The following is a 7,674-nucleotide window of genomic DNA, read 5'->3' on the forward strand; positions in this document are numbered from 1 at the left end:
TCACCACGCTGATTCTAGTCTTCCCAGACTGGAATAAAGAATTTCATGTACATGTCGGTGCATCATGTATAGCATTGGGAGCAGTATTGATGCAGGCTGGCGGAGAAGGCTTGGACCATCCTATCACATTCGCAAGCCAAAGATTATCCAAAGCAGAGAAGAACTATTCCACCACTGAGCGCGAGGGGCTAGATATGGTGTATGCACTCCAGAAGTATAGGCACTACTTGCTGGGAGGCCATTTTTAAGATGTATATAGCTCACTTCGCACTAAAGTACCTGGTCAATAAGCCTGTGTTGGGGTGGATAATCTGCAGGTGGCTCTTATTATTCCAAGAGAATGATTTTGAAGTTTTCGTGAAGCCTGGATGACTAAACACGAGACAAAACCATCTGTTGCGCATTGAAACGGGGGAGGAACCCACTAACTTGGAGGAAGGATTGCCTAACGTGAAGCTATTTGCAGTGCGCGTCATGGATGAACATTTTTAAGATATAGTACATTTCCTAATGACAAGTACTGCACTGGAAGGATACATTGTCCAACAGTAAAAGGAATTAGTGGTGTGCACGACATATTTCTCTGTCATTGCTAAGCATCTATACAAGATGGGGACTGATGAGATATTGCGATGGTATGTACCTGAGTTTGAAAGAAGCAGCATCCTCGCAAATGCTCATGGGGGCGCCGCGGGAGGACATTACACAGGGAGAGCAACCGCGTAGAAGATTCTACATGCAGGGTTGTGGTGTCCAACCCTCCATTGGGACTCAAAAGCATATTGCAGGGCATGTGATGTTTTTCAAAGGACTGGTAGGCCATTACAAAGGGATGAGATGCCTTTGAATCCACAGATGATGTTGCAACCCTTTGAGAAGTCGGTGATAGATTTTGTGGGACCCATTCAGCCGCAAGGAAAGATTGGAGCGAGGTACATTATCACCGCGACGGAGTATTTGAATCGTTGGGAAGAGGCACAGCCAATGAAGGATTACATGGGTGTGACTTCCGCGAAGTTCCTATTTGAGAATGTACTGATGTGATTTAGTTGTCCGAAGATCTTGATGAGTGATCATGGTATGCACTTCCTGAATGAGATGATCAACGCGCTGATGGAGGAATTTCAGGTATACCACCAGAAGAGCATTTCTTATCACTCGTAGGCTAACAAGATGGTGGAAGCGTTCAAAAAAGTGCTCGAAAAAGTGTTGGCCAAGGTTTGCAATGCTTAGGGAAGTGATTGGGACCTACACATACCTGTAGTACTATGGTCTTATCAAATGACATGCAAGAATATGACTGGACAAACACCCTTTAGGCTCATCTATGGGGTTGAAGTGGTAACGCCTATGGAACACATCATGCCTAGTCTGCGCATAGAAACCCTCACATATATGATGGATAGTGGAGCCCTAGAGGAGAGGCTCGCATAGCTGGAAGAAGAGAGATTTTTGGTTGGATTTCACCAACAGGTCCAAAAGCAGCGTGAAAAGGAATGGCATGAATGACACATTAAGATGTGCTCATTTAAGGTAAATGCCCTAGTTTTGTTATATGATAATAAGTTTGATAAATTTCCAGGGAAGTTTAGAATGCACTAGTTAGGGCCCTATGTTATTAAGGAGATTACCAATGAATGAGCGGTACAGCTGGTCAAATTGAATGGGGAACCCTTCCACAGAAAGGTGAATGGCAGTCGCTTGAAGCCATAAACCAGCAGTCCATCCATGTGACTAAATGAAGGTAGCACAGTCTTAGCGCTTCAAGCAGCTGAAAGGAGGCATAGGACTATAAACTACACTACCCAAGTTGGGGATCTGCGCGATTGGAAGATGGTGCGAAGCAAGGGAGTGTCATTGGGTCCACAGTAGTGCGGAGGGAGCTACGCTACCCAAGGCGAAATCGTGCAGGTCGGCTGGAAAGTGACCATTACAATCAATGTTCATGAAAATATGGGAGAAGTAAGGCCAAATGGAGTGGGTGGCTGGCATTTAAGACAAAATTTATGGCGTAGATCCTTGAAAATGTATTGCCAATCTGACATTAATGAACCGATTTCGGGGGCAAGGGTCAAATTTGAATTCAAAATGCCCTATAAATTACAAGTGGCTATCTAGCAAGAAACACTTGGCATTTTGAGTATTCTGTTGTTGAGCTCTCAGACACCTATGGACCTAGAGTTCTTAGAGGCTCTCAAATAGACTCCTGCATTTGTGAACTTTCTTGAGACATCGCGAGCACTAATAGGGAGTGCTATGTCAGCACTGCTAGAAGTTATCCATATAGAGAAAGTAGTAGAGGAGCCGACACAGGAAATGGACATAGAAGAAGACGTAGCTACTATAGAAGTAGCTGAAGTATTGGCGAAGGGCCCTAAATCCCCAAGAATGTTGAGACCAAAGCCAACCCCAAGAAAAGAAATCGTGAAGAACAAGAAGGGAAAGCAACCTACCATACCGGTGCACGCCTCACCAGGGCAAAACCCACCAAAGCCCACTGCACAAGAGAAAGGCAAGGCTATAAACCTAGAAGCCAAGGAGGAAGATATCAAAGACATCCCACTGGACAATGAGGATGTAGGAATGGAAGTAGAGGAGGTTGAGGCCAAGTGTGCGAACCCTATTAAATGGTTTTCGGAGTATGTCCCTCTGTGCAAGGCTAAGTCCAAGGTCCCAAAAGACATTGATGAGAGTAAGACTCCCCTTCAAACCCCTCTACTATAGGATGAAATTGCTTTCGATGGTCCAAATTTGGCACGGGTGCCAATACTGAAGCTAGAATATTGCGACTTGGCAGATCACAAGAAGTTTCTAAACCTGGCAACCGAGCAGCTGATGCACTACGTCATATACACAAATACAGGAATGACCACATTGGAGCCATGAGGGTGGATCAAAGGAGTAGAGAAGGTAGGGTTGCTCAACCTACTTTGGGTGTCACACTATAACTGCACCCCGGTGACAGTTTTTGTCATCAAGCAGTTGTTGTGCTTGGTGCATGATGGGTGTCTCTACTTGCAGGAGCCGATACCCATCATAGATATGTTGATTCACCGCATAATGTGTCTGCCGTATACAGGTCATAACCCAACAATGATCTTTGGTGGCAAGGGTGGTAAGCAGGCTCTCGCAGCGTCAATGAAGGAGAAATTCAAGCTAGTGAACAAGCCGCATAGGTATGCTATCTATAGCAATTTCAACCCCGATATGAAGGTAGCAATGCAGATCCTTGCAGGGAAGGTGATGTAGAAGTGTTGCACCGATGAGGTGCTGATGCCTGTCATCGCGTTCACATAGCAGTGCACAGAAGGAGTCCAGTTTAACTATGCAAGAGTCTAGTGAAGCATAAGAGCAAAGCAAGACATTCTACTATGCGTGGATCATGCTGTAAATTATGCTAGTAGACTGGGAGCTACCAGAGGAGAGCCAATTCCCTTCGATCACGCCACACCTTCCTAAAACAGCAAAGTACGCTTCGTTGTGGGCAACCAAGGACACGCAGCAAGTTCAGGATAGCAAGATGTTTTGGATCTTGATGGAAATGAATATTAGGATGGCCATCAATCGCAAGCTATGACTGTTGCCCACGGTGTATGCCAACCTGTAGGGCTACGCCAAGTTCAAAACTGATTTCCATCGAGTATTAATTATGGTGGGGAAGGACCCTGCGTAGAAGTGGTATGACTTGTCGTATCTGGCCACAGATGATGCCATTGGTGCAGTGCTTGATCAATGGTCAGCGGAGTGGCGCACTACCACGGACTTGGTGGTGGGTGGAAGCAAGTCCACCGTGTAGAAGAAGAACGAGGTGGCCAAGTTGAAGATGGCACAGCTGGTCGGAAAGAGGAAAAAGGGGGCCACTGAAAAAGCCTAAGTAGAGCAGGCAGGAAAGGAGGCAGGAAAACAGATAGGTGGCATAAATCGGGGCTCTAACAAAGGCGCGTGGTCACCTTCACTTGAGATCGAAGAGGAAGACATAGAGCAGAATGATGTAGACCCTCAGGAGACGTCCTCCCGTATTAAGCACCCAAGAGAGACGGAGAAGGGAGGGTCAATAAAGAAATCCAAGGCGACCAAGACCTCGTTGGACCCTATCACATTGATGGAGGTTAACTTACATGATATCGGTGACAGAGTCATAGATGTCACTGCAGAGGCCCTACAACGATTTAAACAGCAGCAATAACTATATTAGGGGCTATCTAGACCAGGTTGCAGGAGTTCCAGACCTACACGTCGCAGGTTAGTATGATGTCTACAAGCTTGGCCATTGGCACTTTAGAGGCTATCAATATGCTACACACAAATGCTTCCAGTGCGATAGTGCTGCTGAATGGAGCACTGACAACAGACAATGAGGATGATAGGCCCACTATCAGTGCCTTGAAGGGAGTTGGGCTGAACATGGTAGTGCTTCTACGCGAAGCACTCCACCTCTTGCAGGATGGAGTAATTGCAGAAATGAGGGCCTGTGAGCACCATGCCCTCCAGGTGATCAAGGAATAGCGGATCAACAATGAACAGATGGCCCTAAATAGAAATGCTGCCATCGCCATTGAGATCGAGTTGACCAACCAGAGCAAGAAGATCCTGCATGTCATTGAGGAGGCATGTAGAATGGTCACAGAGTTGGCCATTCTAGAGGAGGAGCCAGTCAAGGTCCGCATTCGCAAATTGGCCACAGGGGTGCGCGACACTCAGACTGAGGTGGTGCGGGTTCAGTTGCAGTTGAACTTGTAAATTACAAAGCCACAGTTGATGGCCTAGCCTTCAACACCATTGGAAGTAAAGGAACAGTGGGTGATCGTTTTCACAGAGGCAGTTGCAGTAGTGGAAAGCACAGTAGCATACTACACACAGTTGTTTGAGCAATCATTTGAGGTCCTAACAAACTTGCAGGAGGACCCAAATGTACAGAGGCTAGATACAGGAGCGTGTGAGCTACAACAATGCTACGATGAAGTTAAGGGCACAATGCGAACCATCGCACTAACACAGAAGCTAGCCAAGCTGCAGGAGGCCAAGAAACTGAAGGAACAGGTGGATGCAGTGCTGCACAAGGAAGCAGTGCGGAAGGTGCAACTAAAGCCCTGGCTAGAGGAAGCTTATGCGGTCACAGGAAATATTGAAGCCAAGCTTGTGACTCTGCAAGTAATGCAACAAAAGCTTTAGGCCAACAGCGTAGGAGTAGTGACTGAGAAGACAGTGGAAGATGTGAAGCAGGTGGCAACTTTGTTGGGTAGCAGAGGTCCTGCGTAATGGTTTTGGGGCTTAAAGTCCATAATTCAGGGTAACAATATTGTAAAAAGTTCCACGAAGTGGGCGAAGCACGAAATGTAATAGGTCAAGTCAAAGGGTTGTCCACCCAAAAATAATGTAACTTAATAGAAATAAGTTGGCCTACCCATGGTCTGCGGACCATGAGAATGTATAAATACAATGAGGCTCTAAGGGTAGAGGTAGCTTTTTGGAGGATATCTAAGGTATTATGGGTTTGAAAAAGCAATAGTCACTCTGAGTCTGTAAGTGCGAGTCGGGAGGATTAGTGGTTAGATAGAGGCTCCGTAGCCATGTGCGTGGAGGCCTGGTAGAGTCCGCAGCTGTGTGCACAGACCCCTGAAGTTGTATGCATAGGGAAGAAAGTGGATTGTATTGAAACGAAGATATTAATAAAGATAAGTTGGTTCTGAGACATTGTGTTGATTCTAAATGATTGTGGATCTATTATATTCTGGATTATATGCCTGTTATATGATTTTAAGCTTGTCTTTATGAATGATGATAATGTGCACTAGGTATTGTTGTTAAATGTTTTCTTAAAGACCTTGCAAATTAATTATGGTCTAGAATAAATCAATATAAATAATAAGATTCGGGAAGTGATTGGCTTGGATCTACGTGAAGGACAGATATCTGTGTAGAGTAGCGCAGGAGCACAGAATGGGTCGCGACCCTCCAGACCACATCAAGACATCCCAAGGGTGTGGAAACCTAGTTCCAGCACCCTCCCATACTACCTCGGGTGAGACTTTAGTCCGCACTCTATGGATTGTTGCTGAAAGGGCCGATAGTGTGGGATTTATTCGGCTAAACCACTTCTAAACCTTGGTCAGACCCTAACAAGCCAACAAATGGTTCCATTGTCAGGACCGAGATCTGCCTAAGTGATGTCTGATGTCGGAATTTTGAAACCCTAAGAAGAAAGAGTTTGAAGATCGATTGGATCAGAAGGAGTATGAGTTTGTAGTTGGCCCCAGCATACTCATGCGCAAACCAAAAGTTTAACATGGTGAGCGCGATCAAGTTGCCTGTATTCAAAGGAGTAGGAAGTGAAGATCTAGAATAGTTTTGGTTTGTAGTAAGAGCAATGTGTGAAGCGCACAAATTTACGGATGATAATATTAAAAAGGCTACCTTGGTCAGTGCGCTACAGGACCATGCACTGACTTGGTATATCAAGCATGCTAGCGATCATCCAGATGTCGGGATAACGAAGATCTGGGATGCATTGAACAAAGAGTTTAGACGACTGAAATCAGAGACACAGTCGATCATCGAGTTCAAGGAGATCGTGATGCTGCTAGGAGAAACCCCTTGGGATATGGATCAAAGACTTAAAAGTACGATCCAAGAGGCTAACATGACACTAACAGATGGGTAGCATTGCGCGTGTTTTGTGGCATCTTGGGCGCAACATCTACAGACAACACTATCATAGCAGAAGATCTCGACCCAGGCTGAAGCATTAGAGATATCGATGAGGTTGCATGAGACTCCGATACAGGATCCTAGGTTTGGAGTTTAGTAGATCCACGCACAACTATAAAACCTATGCTTATAAATGTAGAGTTTGAAACAAGAGAAGGCACCCTGGTCAGAAGCATGAGAAGAAGTGTGGTGCATAAAATGTAGAAGCTAGGGCTACGATAAGGATCATTGTCTGGTATTTGCGAACTATTTGGTAGCAGGGGGACCAATGCCGTTGCGACCAGAGGCATAGGTGGGGCCAAGTGTGGCGCCCTCGTTCTGGTACGCAATCTGTCACGTGGGAGGAAAGCACAACATGGAAAACTATCACCTACTGTAGAAGTTTACCCAGACCCCCCAATAGCTATTTTAAAATTTTTACAGATCGGTGGGCCACGATGAATGAGAGTATCGTAGTTATGAATTGCTGATGGATCGAACACCTACCTATAGGATGTAGACTAAGGTGCGAGGTCAAGATCTAGCTGCAGCGATAGCGAGCGGTGGGTTCTAGGGGCAAGGACGAGGACGGGGAGGAATTGGGCCAGGAAGGGGCCGCGAGCAACTAATCTGTTATAACTGTGGAGGACTAGGGCACTACGCGCATGATTGCACCAACCTGACTAGGATATCGCGCCCCTACTGCGAGCATTTCAATCATGAAATGATAGATTGCCCCACACTGATAGCATAGATACGTGAGGAAAGGGCAGCACAACCTACAATGACGTAGAACATCCAAATGATGAGGTCCGAACCACACGAGGAAGACCCCAATGTGAACATGATGCTCAGAAGTGGCGCGGCTACAGGGGAAGATAAGGGGAGTTAACCAAGGTAGGCCTAGGGGTTCGCAAAACCCCTACAAAACAGCACGAGTTTGACTTGGAACGAGCAAAGAAGACATTTATGGAAGTTAAGAAGAGC

The sequence above is a fragment of the Pinus tabuliformis genome, chromosome 5_2 (genome assembly GCF_031772625.1).
Source record: "Pinus tabuliformis cultivar Carrire ecotype Pingquan chromosome 5_2, CPIR1, whole genome shotgun sequence".
Taxonomy (NCBI): domain Eukaryota; kingdom Viridiplantae; phylum Streptophyta; class Pinopsida; order Pinales; family Pinaceae; genus Pinus; species Pinus tabuliformis.